This window comes from Lithobates pipiens, unplaced genomic scaffold (assembly GCF_037356315.1).
Source record: "Lithobates pipiens isolate NorthernLeopardFrog02 unplaced genomic scaffold, aLitPip1_a1.2 Scaffold_8, whole genome shotgun sequence".
NCBI classification, from domain to species: domain Eukaryota; kingdom Metazoa; phylum Chordata; class Amphibia; order Anura; family Ranidae; genus Lithobates; species Lithobates pipiens.
This window is the reverse complement of record NW_027507903.1, coordinates 160,762,677-160,778,511: the sequence shown is the minus strand read 5'-3', so window position 1 is coordinate 160,778,511 and position 15,835 is coordinate 160,762,677.

Genomic DNA, 15,835 nt, shown 5'->3' with positions numbered 1-15,835 from the left:
ACACTGATCCTTGTTTTGCTTCACAGTTCTTTATTTAAAATGTTACGTTTTTTTTTCCTGAAGTTTTCTTAAAGTGAAGGTGCGTGTTATACGTCAATAAATATGGTGTATCCAAATAATACACTTGAGCTCATCTATTCACCACACACAGCCACAAATCAAGAGAATTCTTGTGGGGAAGTGTATTAGTGCTCGGATGGACACACTTAGACCGAATTTTAATGGTTCAAAGAATGTCAGGCAAAATGGTCGGCCCTCGCGCATGTTCAGTTCATCAAATCTGGCCCTCTTTGAAAAAAGTTTGGACATCCCTGCTATACATGATCGGAGTATGTCCGATCGGAGCATTTTGTCGGAAAATGTTACCGGCAAGTTGGAAAAATTGGTCCGTCGGATATTCCGACGGAAACAGTCCGATGCAGACCACACACAGTCGGAATATCCGACAAAACAGTCCGATAGGAAACATTCCGACGGAATCTCCGACTGTGTGTACAAGGGCTAAGACTAGATTCAGAACTGTACAACTGTGATAAAATGCAGTAAAATAAATGTTTTACTGAACGTTATTTCAACTCATAGTAACCCAATAAAAACATCACAGGGTCTATTCATAAAAATTTAGCTTTGTGAATGTTTAAATATTCATTCAAGCATAACAACTAATACATGTAATGTTTGTAATATGTAGCACCCTGAAGTTTAGGCAGGGTTTCTCCTCACAAACTTACTTGCCAGGAGTAGTTATCCTGGTTGATTGTTAAAGATCTATTGATTTCTCCCTAAGTTTGGCCTTGTTGTACTTTTCTCTTCTACCACTAAGTAGCCAGGTACTTGGTGGTACTAGATATGAGAAGGGCAACACAAGGTCAGATTATGGGTATATGGGGTATCTCAGCCAATGGGCAGGGTTTTTTTTTTAATCCCTTGGCCTGCTGGGAGAGCCTATATATATTTGGGTGGAGTCGGGTGATCTGTGTTCTGTGTCACCCGGATGGCTGTCTGGGTGGACGTGTGTGGTATTGCCCAGGCTTCTAGGTCTGAGATTGGGTCTATCCTGGGCACAACTGGCTGTTAGGCTGTCTGAAGGTTATCCAGAAGCAAGAGAGGGAGCACGTCAGGGTTGGGACTGCAGCTTTCAGTCCAACCAAAAGTGACGGTTACGCCTGGAGAACCTGTCGTGGTTGGAGGTAGAAGAGAAGCTGTCACCACTAAAGGACCAACCACCTTATTACCAGGGACCACAGTGAGTAGCTGAAGCAAGTACTGGAGCAGTATTCTCACCAAACAAGGGTGGTAAAGAATCGGGAAACTTCAGTGAGTATCAAGCCAGGGACCCAACCAGCGGAGGTGATGCTTGAAGAGCAGCATTGTGTGTCAAGCCAGGGATGAGAAGGCCAGTGGGGTGAAGCTTGAGAGCTATCTTGAGTGCCAAGCTAGGGACCCAGCAGAAAAGCGGGAGGTGATGATTGAGGAAGATACCAACGTGATGATTGGAGGAGCTCAAGGGATTCAGTGGCAGTGAATGAGCAGGTCTAGTGAGATTGGGAGCTCAGTGGGCTGAAGAACTACAAGGAGTGATTGTAGTGGAAGTGAAAGGAACTGTTATGCTTTGTGTTAGGAACTGTTTAAAGACTGTTACTGTAGGAGACAGCAATCCTGCACATGCAGATGTGGTGTCTGTCGTCTGGCTCTGTGAGAAGGTGACAAGTAACATTTATACTTCTAATAGACTGTGTTGTCATGTGTACTACCAACGGGGAAGAACCAACAAGTCTCTTTGCTCAGGGGAGAGGATCAGCCTGGTCTTTTAATACTTCCCACCAGCGCTGTGAGGGTTAATGCAGATTCCAAAATGGACTTCAGTACAGTTTAGGTGCGCCGCAGCATTTAGAAGGTGGGCGCCACAGTTCCCAGAAAACATTTGCATCAATCCGTTGGCAGGGGTGGGGTTTCCACTTTGCAGAGGAGGATAAGGAAGTGCTGCCACGTGTGTCTGATTGTGGGTTGGAGAGAAAGATGATGCAGTTCATGGGAGACAAGGCAGATTGGAAAAAGTATGCTCCGGGTGTTTGTTTCAGTCAGAGCGATACAAAACCTGTCCTGACTGACACCGGAATACACTGAAGGGTAAGCTTGCCCTTTATACTTCTAGAGGCTATGAGGCTCTGGGACTGATCTGTGGAAAATATTCTGGCCTGACCACGCAGTTGAGACCTTGAATCGTCTGTGGATGCTGCGGAGAGCACTTGTTTAGGGGTTGCAGATCCTGCAGGTGGATTGGGACAGAAACATCTCTATCCTGGCTGGGAGTGATGTCCAGAGAACACCAGCTATCACCAGAGTCATGCAGGAAGCTGCTACCCCTGCCTCAGCGACTAACCCAAGACCCAGTGCTCGAGGCCGTGGTCAGGCTCAACTGCTCCCTCTGATGTCTGAGCCCCCCAGGAGGAAGGTACCGGAGCCGGGTAAGCCAGCGAGAAGTGAGAGTAGTGTGCCTGTGGGGGAGGTGATGCCATATTTGTGCAAGTGAAGGCGCGTGCCAAAGAGTGCTCTACAATTTCAGATTCAGACATTTCGTCTGAGGATCGGAACTTTATTCAGATATTTTATCTTACACCTGGAAGTGGAGGGAGAGTGATGAAAAGTCAATAAGCAATGTGCAGGAGGAGGGAGCCCCTTCTACTACTACAGCTATTGTGCAAATTATGCTGTCAGCTAGTGCAGCTCTGCTGATCAGCATTGCCAGGTCCTTTGAGGAGGACCATGGGGCTCAATGGGTCCCCAAAGTCTGCTCTATTACATCCGAGCCAGCAGCCAAGCCAGGTCATAAACCAGATATGGTTGCTGGGTGTTCAGTTCAGCATGCCCCAGATGCACGGGTTCTACCTAGGTACCGTGACCCTAAGAATCTGCCTCGGCTGTCAAAAATAGAGCAGATAACCATAAAGAAAGGGGTAGAAAACTACAGGTACTTATACCCCTACATTCCCCCTCATCTTGAAGAGGAGATCTCAGAGAAGGAACTCTGATGGGTGGATGAAGCCGTGCATGGGTTTTTCCAGATCCCTCTCCAAACAGACTTCCTGAAGTTGTCACCTAAGATGTCCGGGAAGTACCTATCAGTGTTAAATATCTGGGGTTACGGCAGGAGGATTAACCTAGACAGTGTAGTCTTCCACCGACCAGACAAAAGGGACCTCAAGCAAATTGGCACCTTAGTGAACGCAAAGGGAGAGTCTGTAATTCTACCGGATCCCGGGTACTACTGGTACAATTTAAATAAGATATAAGGGCATCACAAAACAGAAAATACAAATTGTTGGTGAACCATAAGTGCAAAAAATATTTTCAATAATTTTCAATATAATGATTAAAAAAAATCCAGAAAAGCCTTCAGTGATGATATATTGACATTAGGTGACAGTCCCTCCACCTCCAGTCTAATTATCTACTCTCACCTCAGGGCATGGACTCCTGAGCTAACGGGAAGTCATGCAAGCAGAGCTCAATATATCAAATGGGTTGAAGCGGAACACACTCTCATTCCCAGACTCCTTAGAAATGGATAAAGACTCCCAACCATAAATGATAAAAAGGAAAGGATCTAAGTGCTCTCTGTATGTTAATAAAGGTTTTAATTGTATCTAAGCACAAACTACTCACATTTAAGCAGTTAAAGTACAGGCATATTATTGTGAAAATTATTTAGTGTTCAGCTTGCATACGAGGGGGGGTTTGCTTTATAATCCTTCACATATATATTTTTGCGCTGATTGCACCTTCTGCTTTTATACTACTGGTAAAATGTAATCGAAATGGTATCATTACCACTTACAAATATGTGTTGTGTGATGTCAAGGATGCTATGTGACAGCCACATTTAAATTGTTGATTAGTGGAGAACATTCCAGAGAACTGTTCTGCCCAGACTATGCTGGACTGAATGCTGCCGGCAGATACATGGAGTACCCACCTGAGCCATGTTGGCTAAAAAGTTGAAGTTGTTGGGGTGATTCACCCTGAAGGCCGATCTTCAGCAGGTTATTACTTTCAAATTATAACCAAAATCTTATATGTCCCCTGCTGTCATATGGACAGACTGAGGATGTGTCAGAAACCATTAATCAGACTGAGGCCGCGTACACACGCGCGGACTGTTTGCCCAACCTTGTTCGTCAAACAGTTTCGGCAAACAGTCCGCTCAAAATTTGCATGAGCGGACTTGCCCACACACGAGCGGACTGTTTCAGCGAACTGTTTGCCAAACAGTTCGCTCAACTTTTGAAATGAACGGACTCGCCCACGTAAGGAGGAGGCAAATCCGCCCATTTCGAGAGCGTGTACAGGTAGGCGGGGCCCGCGAGGGAGACGTCGCGGGCTCCGCCGCCTGGAATGGGCTTAAAGGGGAACCCCAACGCCGAAAAAAATCGGCGTGGGGGTTCCCCCAAAGTCCACACCAGACCCTTGCCCGAGCACGCTACCCGGCCGGCCAGGAAAGGGGGGCGAGCGAGCGCGCCCCCCCTCCTGAGCCGTACCAGGCCGCGTGCCCTCAACATGGGGGGTGCCTTGGGGAAGGGGGGGCCGCGCGGCCCCCCCACCCCAAAGCACCTTGTCCCCATGTTGATGAGGACAAGGGCCTCTTCCCGACAACCCTGGCCATTGGTTGTCGGGGTCTGCGGGCGGGGGGCTTATCGGAATCCGGGAGCCCCCTTTAAGAAGGGGGCCCCCGGATACCGGCCCCCCACCCTATGTGAATGAGTATGGGGTACAATGTACCCCTACCCATTCACCTGTGAAATAAAGTACAAAAAAAAACACAACACAGGGAAAAAATATTTTATTGCACAGCTCCGGGGGTCTTCCGTCTTCGGGGGTCTTCTCGCCGGACTCCTCCGCTATCTGTGTGTAGCTCTTTTGCTAGCGGAGGAGTCCGGCTTTCTTCCTCCCCGCCGCCGGCCTCTTCTCCCGACTTCGGGGGTCTTGTCCCCCTCTTCGGTTCTTCTGCCGGGCCACCGCGCCTTCTTGTAGCTCTTTTGCAGGCGGTGGCCCGGTCTTCTGTCGCCGCTGCCTTCCGTTCTTCTGTCGCCGCCTTCGGTTCTTCTGCCGGGCCACCGCGCCTTCTTGTAGCTCTTTTACAGGCGGTGGCCCGGTCTTCTGTCGCCGCTGTCGTCGCCGCCGCCGCCTTCCGTTCTTGTTCTTCTTCTTGTTCTTCTTCTTCTTCTCCTGGAGATGTTGACTCGACGAGCTCTCCGGCCGGAATGCCAGGGACACGCTCCGCTGCCACTTATATAGTGACAATGGGGCGGTGTCACATGGTATATGTCACATGGGTTGGTCACATGGTGACCCCGCCCCCTTACGATGTCATAGTCCCCATGTGACATCAACCCATGTGACCAACCCATGTGACATATACCATGTGACACCGCCCCATTGTCACTATATAAGTGGCAGCGGAGCGCGGCTCTGGCATTCCGGCCGGAGAGCTCGTCGAGTCAACATCTCCAGGAGAAGAAGAAGAAGAACAAGAAGAAGAACAAGAACGGAAGGCGGCGGCGGCGGCGACGACAGCGGCGACAGAAGACCGGGCCACCGCCTGTAAAAGAGCTACAAGAAGGCGCGGTGGCCCGGCAGAAGAACCGAAGGCGGCGACAGAAGAACGGAAGGCAGCGGCGACAGAAGACCGGGCCACCGCCTGCAAAAGAGCTACAAGAAGGCGCGGTGGCCCGGCAGAAGAACCGAAGAGGGGGACAAGACCCCCGAAGTCGGGAGAAGAGGCCGGCGGCGGGGAGGAAGAAAGCCGGGCTCCTCCGCTAGTAAAAGAGCTACACGAAGATAGCAGAGGAGTCCGGCGAGAAGACCCCCGGAGCTGTGCAATAAAATATTTTTTCCCTGTGTTGTGTTTTTTTTTGTACTTTATTTCACAGGTGAATGGGTAGGGGTACATTGTACCCCATACTCATTCACATAGGGTGGGGGGCCGGTATCCGGGGGCCCCCTTCTTAAAGGGGGCTCCCGGATTCCGATAAGCCCCCCGCCCGCAGACCCTGACAACCAACGGCCAGGGTTGTCGGGAAGAGGCCCTTGTCCTCATCAACATGGGGACAAGGTGCTTTGGGGTGGGGGGGCCGCGCGGCCCCCCCTTCCCCAAGGCACCCCCCATGTTGAGGGCACGCGGCCTGGTACGGCTCAGGAGGGGGGGCGCGCTCGCTCGCCCCCCTTTCCTGGCCGGCCGGGTAGCGTGCTCGGGCAAGGGTCTGGTGTGGACTTTGGGGGAACCCCCACGCCGATTTTTTTCGGCGTTGGGGTTCCCCTTTAAGCCCATTCCAGGCGGTGGAGCCCGCGACGTCTCCTTCGCGGGCCCCGCCTACCTGTACACGCGCTCGAAATGGGCGGACTTTCCGAGCGGGAACAGTTTGCTCATTTCGAAAGTAGCCTACACACGGGCGGACTGTTCGCTCAAACACAGTTTCAGCGGACAGTTTTTCGGAATTTCCGAAAGACTTTGTCCGTCCAACTGTCCGCTGAAACTGTCCGCTGAAAGCCCACACACGGGCGGACTGTCCGCCCAAACACTGTTCAGCGGACAAGGTTGGGCGAACAGTCCGCCCGTGTGTACGCGGCCTGAGACAGAAATACAGTTAAATCACACTTGTTTCATAATAATAAAAAAAGCTAAACAGAGTAAACGTAGTCAAAACATAACCACAGTTCAGCAACTGGAACGGATAGTCAGACAAGCCAAAATGTCAGGGAGCCAGAGATGAGCGTAGTAGAACAGCAAGCAGAATCTGGAGCCAGAAGGAATGTCAGCCAAGCAAGTCTTTAACAGGAACACAGGAAAGCGTGTCAGGAAAAGGTTCACCCATTGGTGGCACTGTCAGTCTCTTAGATCTCAGTACCAGTGTCCACCAGTGGGTGTCTTCCAACAACCTGGATCTGTAGTGGAGGGATTCACCTGTTGGTGGCACTGTTGGATCCTTTGACTGTAATACCAGTGTTCACCAGCGGGTGTTTCCCCGTACTGTGGAGCAGACAGCACCTCCTGCATTCAGGTGTCACTTGAGGCTAATCACAGGCATTTATATAAAAACCCAGCTGATGATTGCTCTCATGGCCCTGGTATCTTCCTTGTGCCCTGATCTGTACCTGCGACCTATGAACCTGATTCTGCGACCTGTAACCTGTGTACCTGATCCTGTTACCCTGTACATCTGATCCTTTCTCTCCTGTTACCTTGCATCCCTGCCCTGTAGCCTGATTCCTTTGCACCTTCCCCCATCTGCCGATTCCCTGTGTATGATCTCGGCCTGCCTTACGTTTCTGATTCTGAAACTGCCCTTGTTTATCTGCTGATCTAATGTGAATGACCCTGGCCTGGCTACATTTAAGATTGTGGTAATTCCCTTATATTGTATATAGTTATTGTTGTTTGTGGGTCACTGGTTGGTTGTTCACTGTTTATATTGGAGGTGTTTATATATTGTTATCACTTATCCTTAAAAAAACATAATGATTCATTTACATGCGTTTTGGTTCTCTCTGTGCAATCCACACAGTCTGGTCATACCAATTCATGACAGAACGTCTCTAGAGATGTGACCAAGGCTAAAGCAGAGATCATCTGGACTGGATGGCTTAAGTAGGCAGTACTGATGAGCAGGATATCATCAACAGGTGAGTCACAGTGGAGAGATAGGAGCTGGCAATTAGCCGACAGCTGAGCAGGCATCTTTGAGAAGGAAGGGCTGAGCCCAACCCTGACAGTACCCCATCCTCAATGACCCCTCTCCCTCGGAGGACCACCAGGCTTGATGAGAAAACATCTATGGAAATCACGGAGGAAGACAAGGGCATGTACGTCCGAGGATGAGATCCAAGAGTGTTCCTCCAGACCTTACCCGTTCCAATGCACCAGGTACTGTATGTGCCCACGGAACCTACGGGAGTCAACAATGGACTGCACTTTATACTCCCCATGGTGAGGACGAGGCACCAAGGTGGTAAAATGGTTGCAGACCAAAGGCTTTAATAAGAAGACATGAAATACATTCAAAATATTTATATTAGAAGGAAGGTCTGGCCACTGGGTTAATCCTGCAAAGAATGCGGAAAGGCCCAATAAATTGAGATGCGAGCTTCAGAGAGGGAACACAAAGTTGGATGTTGTGGGATAACAGCCAGACCTTGTCCCCAACCTGGTAGGAAGGCACAGGCAGACATCTGCGGTCAGCATGGAGTCTGTACCTATCATCAGCATGTCGCAAAGCCTCCTGGACTTGTGCCCAATTGGAATGAAGACCACGGAGATGCTCCTCTAATGCAGGAATACTTTGCGGAACGAATGAGTCAGGCAACAAGGTTGGAAATCACAGTTCACCATAAACGGGGACAATCAGGAAGCAGAATTCAAGGCACTATTGTAAGCAAACTCCGCCCGCGGTAAGAGGTCTGACCAGTTGTTATGGTGGTCAGAAATATAGCAATGTAGGAATTGCTCCAGGGACTGATTGGCTTGTTCTGCCACCCCATGAGACTGTAGGTGATATGCAGAGAAGAAAGCAATCTGAATTGCCAACTGTGCACAAAAGGCTCGTCAAACTAACTACCCCTGTCCGAGACAATCCCCTTGGGTAGTCCATGTAAGCGAAAGATCTCCCAAGCAAAAATGGAAGCCAGTTCCTTCAAAGTGGGCAACTTCTTAAGTGGAATACAATAGGAGGCCCACTGGAAGGTGTCGTGGAGCACACACGAAACAGGCAGCTACGAAGGCAGTTATATCAGCACGTAGACTAGGCCACCAGAATTGTGGGGAAATGGCCCAAAAGAGTTGATTCTTCCCAGGGTTGCCAGCAGCCTTGGGAGAATGGTAAGTCTGCAGCAGGGCAGTACGGAGACTCTCTGGGACAAAGCAGCAGTCACAAGGTTTCTCAGGAGGAGTATAGACCTGAGCAGCAAGAGTTTTGTCACCCAAAGGAGAAGAGAGACTGGTGAAAACCGTAGCAAAAATACGATCAGGAGGAATCACAGGAACTAACTCCATCTTGGAAGTGGAGGAAAATTGTCATGACAAAGCGTAAGCCCTTACATTCTTAGTACCAGGTAAGAATAAGACAATGTAATTTAAACTAGACAAGAAAAGAACCCATTGCGCCCTTGTGGGAGAGAGGCGTTTAACCTCAGACAAGAATGCAAGATTTTTATGGTCAGTACGAATGATAACTGGCACAGTGGTACCTTCAAGGATATGTCTCCAGTCTTTCAGGGATAAAATGATCGCTAACAGGTGTGACAGACCTAGCCGGGACAGAGGCTGTTGGAGGGGATTGAATGCCAGCCTCTTGCCTTGCGATTATGGGCCCTGGCATTTGGGGGAATGGTGCTCTTTGTGAGCTGTATGCCTGGGGACCCCTGAGGTGTTACTTGGATTCAGGTCCATGCCGTCCGCCAAGACACACAGACTCTGGATATGCATATGCCATATTAGCAATAGACTGAATCACACTGTTGGGACACAAACTGTTAGATGGTAATGTCACCAACTCCAGCCACCTGTCTGTTGTGTAAATGAGTCTAGTCTGGCTTGTAAGAATATTCCACACAATGTTGTTGTGCTAATTGACCCTGTGTTGGTGTTTATGGTAATATGGTAATGTGTATTAAACAGTCAGTCAGTGAGCTAGGAGACGTACCCTGAAAAGTCTTATCTCTCAGTCAACTAGTCTGGGACAATGATTAGATAATTAGCTCATGCTAATTAGGTTAGGTTTTAGTCATCTTGCGGTATATATTTGTGGGAGATCTCAAATAAAAGACTATTCCTGATGTTCTCCAAGACTGGTATTGTCTAGTTCTTGGGGGTTCCTATAGACAGATTCATTGGTGTCGTGTTCCAGGACTTAGGAAGCGGTATACTGACCGAAACACTCAAGCGGAGTGTGGGGGATAGATTCCATCACAACAGGTCTCTGTCACCAATCTAGTAACTGCACTCTGCAGGTGCCAATTTTCTTGAAAAAGTAGCCACAAGGATGCAAAGCACTCTCAGAGGTAGGACGTTGGGACAGAAGGGCGCCAACTCCAGTCTCAGGAGCATCAACCTCAAAGATAAAAGGTAACTAGAGATGGGCAAACGGTTCGGCCCAAGCATAAGTTCAGGCCGAACATTGGTTGTTCGGGTGTTCTGCAGAACACCAAACAATATGTGATGTTCGGGGCAAATTCGAAGGCCACCGGAACACCGTTAAAGTCTATGGGACATTAACATGAAAAATCGAAAGTGTTAATTTTAAAGGCTTATATGCAAGTTATTGTCATAAAAAGTGTTTTGGGACTCGCCTCCTGCCCCAGGAGACATGTATCAATGCAAAAAAAGGTTTTAAAAATTGCCATTTATTTGGGAGCAGTGATTTTAATAATGCTTTAAGGGAAACAGTAAATAAAACAAACAATAAAAGTGAAATATTCCTTTAAATTTTGTATTGGGGGGGGGGGGGCAAAGTATGCCTGTAAAGTGGCGCATTTTTCCCGTGTTTAGAACAGTCCCTGCATAAAATAACGGAAAAAAGGAAAAAAAGTAATTTAAAAGTATTCGCGGCTATAATGAATTGTTGGTCCCGGCAATACAGATAAAGTCATTGAAAAAAACAGCATTGGATTCCCCCACAGTCCATTACCAGGCCCTTTGGGTCTGCTATGAATATTAAGGGGAACCCCCGAACCAAAATTAAAAAAAAAATGCATGGGAGTCCCCCCAAATTCCATACTAGGCCCTTCAGGTCTGGTATGGATATTAAGGGGAACCCCGCAGCAAAATAAAAAAAATGGTGTGGGGTCCCCCCAAAAATCCATACCAGACCCTTATCTGAGCATGCAACCTGTCAGGCTGCAGGAAAAGAGGGGGCATGAGAGAGCGCCTCCCCCTGAACCATACCAGGCCACATGCCATCAACATGGGGAGGGTGCTTTGGGGTAGCCTGTTCACGATGGAATGTACACTTTCCATTGTTCTCTCTTAGTTTCTGAAGCACACGACAGACATCTGTGTGGTGGCTCTTCAGGGACTTGAAAAATATGAGGATATCGTCAAGATAAACCACCACACATAACTGCAACAAATCTTGGAGGAAATTGTTATTAAATTCTTGGAAAACTGCCAGAGCGTTACCAAGGCCAAAAAGGCATTACGAGGTACTCATAATGGGCTGTTCTGGTATTAAATGCAGTTTTCCACTTGTCGCCCCCCCTTAATCCTCACAAGATTGTATGCCCTCTCAAATCAGCCTTCGTAAAAAACGTTGCTCCCTTGAGGCAGTCAAATAACGTAATCAATGGAATCAGATAGGCATACTTAATTGTGAAACCAGTGAGACCCCTATAATCAATACAAGGTCTCAGTTCACAAAGAAGAAACCAGCACCAACAGGAGATGAGGATTTGCAGATGATACTTCGAGAATGTGCGTCTGCAACATACTCCTCCATGGTCTTATCCTCCAAGACCGACAAAGGGTAAACCCAGCCACCAGGAGGTATGGCACCAGGCTGAAGGTCAATTGTGCAGTCATACAACCGATGTGGAGGTAAACTGACTTTCTCAAAGACATTGCTAAAATTGCGGTACTCCTCCAGCAAGGAGGAGAGTGAAAAGGTGCACAGCCAATCAAAAGAGGGGTTGTGGCTCTGTAACCAAGGATAACCAATAACCAGTGGAAAACTAGGTGAGGAAATAACTTGGAATTGGATTATCTCATGGTGAAGAGCCCCTACGGCAATGGACAATGGAACATGAGTCACATGGACAGGCTGTCTTCCGTCAAAGGGCCTAAATGGCAATTGGAGTGTCACGCAGCTGCAGCGGAATCGAGTGCTTCGATACAAAGGCAGCATCAATGAACAAGCCTGCAGCCCCAGCCAATGGCACAAACCTTCTCTCTGCCCTCCGACAGGAACACTTGACCCATGTTTCTGAATTGGTTGGTGCAGCGGTTCTTGAGCAGGTACCCAGGCTTGCAGGCCAGAAGTCTGTGGTCATTTCTGCCGGTCATACAATGCCAATGTCCACGCAATTGCCATTCAAAATGTGAAAGTACTAAAAGCTGAAAATTAATCTGGGCAGGAAAGTGTATAAGTGCCCTGTATTGAAGTGGTTAAAGTGACAGCGCACCTATTTAGTTTGTTTTGATATCCAGTATTTGGATATTTCATAGCAGGTATCTCTTTTCTTGTCATAAATGTATGTCCTTGTCACTTCCTGTGGGATGAACAGAAAGCAATTTTATCTTCCTTCTGTAAACTACTAATCGCCCATTCATCCATGTAATGGAGATGAAGGTATGCCTGTTGTCCAGACTGGGTGACAATCATGGATACCATGGAGTGAGTGAGTGTAGCCACCCTAAGACAGGAAGTGTGTTATTTACAGGTTTAACAAGTAGATTGAAAGCAAACAGGCCTGTAAAAATGAATGCAACCAACAGATCTAAGGACTAGTAGGATGCAATACATTAAATGTTTGTTTTTAGGTTTAGATAACATTTTAAATGGTTCTCCCTTCTAGGAGTGTGTAGACAGTGACTCAGGGACATAAAGCAATAATTCCAAGTGTACAGCAGAACTGCCAAACATTATATACCCTTTTGAGCCCAAGTGCCCAAACTGAAACAGGTGTACAGAGTGGTGTGTCAAAGGGCATGTGACTGTGTTCAGAGGAGGGGGTGTTGAAGGACAGAACACAGCTCACCCCACCATATGTTTGATCCCTGGGAGGAGATTACACAGGGTCTGCTACAGTAATTGCCCCTCTAGGATTTACCCGGCATGTGCAGCATCCCCTCCCCTCTCACCTCGCTCTGAGCCCCCAGTAATCCCCATTCTGCAGGGGCAGCAGTGAGCACTCTGTGGTAGGACAGTCAATAAAGAACTCTATACTGCACTCTTCAGTCTCTCAGCACTCTCTCACTATATTGCACTCTTCAATAAAACTCTATTCTGCTCTCCCCAGCAAGGAGTAGCTCAGTCCTTTCTCATCTTTCCCAGCACTCTGTCCATCTCTGGTGCAGCTCTGAGAGTACATAATTCAGCTCCTCCACCCAACCCCCCACCCTTTACCTTCTCCATTAGTCTCCAGGCCCCCTGGTGGCCCCTTCTTGGCTCTCATTCCCCGCAGTTTGGATAGAGTCCTCAGCAGAGGATCGGCCATTCCTCCCCAGTGCCCAAAGCACTCGTCAAGTGAATAGATACCTAAAATGTCATGCTTTAAAATTTGCGCACGCTCATAGAATATCAACAAACTACGGTATTGAAAAACATCCATAGGCGATGCTTTAAAAGGGGAGGCGGTCTAGTGTTAGAATTATTGCTCTCGATCGCGGCAATACCTTACATGTGTAGTTTTAACACAGTTTACATATGCGGGCGCAACTTATTTATTTTACTTTTTATTTTTGCACTGTCCCTTTTTTTTTTGTTTCATCACTTTCATTCCTATTACAAGAAATGTAAACATCCCTTGTAATAGATATAGGCATGACAGGTCCTCTTTATTAAGAGATCTGGGGTAAAAAACACCCCAGATCTCTCATTTACCAAAGCAAAAAAAAATGACACTTTGACTTCAACAAAAAAATAAAAAATTATCCCTATAGGCTCAAGAGGCACCGTAAAATCCTTTTCTCTGTAATTCACCGACTGACACAGCTCCTCTCTTTAGACCATTGGGCTGTTACGCCACCTTTAGGAGAGGACTAGGCATAACATGTTAACGTAATAAAAAAACTCATAACTTCTAGTTCCGCCCAATGGGCGGTCCCTTAGGTAACAGCCTGCCATGCAGCTTCAGTACGTCAACAAGCAGTATAGCATAAAGAGCTGTGTCAGTCGGTGAATTACAGAGAAAAGGATTTTACGGTGAGTACAAAAATCGTATTTTCTCTTATATTCACCGACTGACACAGCTCCTCTCTTTAGACCATTGGGACGTCCCCAAGCAGTGCCCAAACGAGGGGTGGGAAAAACAGCATAAAACTTAATCCACCATGGCATGTGGGAACTAGTATAAACTGTACCCACAAAAAACGACAGTGTGTGGGAATAACTAAACTTTTTCACCCACAAAAAAACAGGGTGCTCCTCAACAGAGAGGCACTACCCTCAAACAGCACGAGAACTGCGGTAACAAATGCAACAGTGCATTTACTTAATGGTACTGCATTTTACCCCAAAAAACAGGAAAAAAATGTATGTGCAATTGCAATTATACAGCCGCCTGCAAAACTTTGCGGCCAAAACAGGCATCAGCCAATGCACTGACATCTACCTTGTAGAATTTAGTAAAAGTGTGAACAGACGACCAAGTCGCCGCTTATCACACTTGAGTAACAGACGCTTGATGTCGGAAGGCCCAAGATGTTCCTATTGCCCTTGTGGAGTGGGCCGTGACTGGAAAGGGGGGCACCTGCCCCTTCAAGGCATAGGCCTGTACTACAATATGTCTGATCCACCTGGAAATGGTGGCTGACGAGACCGCCATGCCTTTTTTCGGACCAGCCACCGAAACAAACAAGGAGTCTGACTTCCGAAAGGGAGCGGTTGAAGACAAAGACATCCTCAGAGCATGAAGGGCCACTTCCTTAGGATGTGTTGGCTTAGGACACAGAGATGGTAACACAATGGGGGTTATTTACAAAAGGAAAATCCACTTTGCACTGAAAGTGTACTTGGAAGTAAAGTCGCTGTAGATCCGAGGGGGACATAATAAATAAAAATAAAAACCAGCATTTTAGCTTGCACATGATTGGATGATATTATCAGCAGAGCTTCCCCTCATTTCATATCTACCCCTTGTATTTAGAGCGACTGCATTTCCAAGTGCACTTGAAGTGCAAAGTGGATTTGCCTTTCGTAAATAACCTCCAATGTCTTAATTGATGTGGAATGCCAAAACCACCTTCGGCAGAAAAGAAGGTGGCGGGCGCAACACCACCTTATCTCTGTGGATAACCAGATAGGGCGACTTGCAAGACTAGGCCACCAGTTCCGAAACCCTCCTGGCTGGTGTAATGGCCACTAGAAAGACCACTTTCTGGGAAAGAGTCAACAAGGGAATCTCTGATATTTTCAAATGGCGGTTTTTGAAGCGCCGATAACACCAGCTTCAAATCCCACAGGGGTAACGGTGGACGCACCGGAGGAACTACATGTCGGATCCCTTGAAAAAAAGTGTTCACTAGAGAGCAAGACGCCAGGGGTCGCTGAAAAAAAAGACAGCCAAAGCTGATATTTGTCCTGGTCTACTCCTTGCTGTAGAAACAGCAGGATCCTGGATATAGAAAAGGAGCACAGACGCCATCCTTTCTCCTCACACATGGAGATGTAGGCCTTCCAGGTACGATGGTATATCTTCTGAGAAGAAGATTTCTGTGCTCTCAGCATAGTTGGGATCACAGAGTCCGAAAGATCCCGGTTCCTCAACGCTTGGCTCTCAATAGCCATGCTGTTGAAATCAGCGATGGTAAAGCAGGATGGAGAATCGGACATTGAGACAGAAGGTCTTCTCGTAACAGCAGTCGCCAAGGGGCGTCTGCCACCAGGCGCACTAGGTCTGTGTACCAAGGATGCTGGGGCCAATCTGGGGCAATCAGTATTACTGGAATCCCCTTTGCCTCCACTCTGCGGAGCAGACGTGGTAACAGTTTCAGTGGAGGAAAGGCTTAGATCAGTTGGTACTGATCCCATGGAGCCACCAAGGATCTCTTGTCCTGGGCACGAATCTTGGCACCTTCCGATTGAGACGGGAGGCCAGAAGATCCACATCTGGTGTTCCCCATCACAGG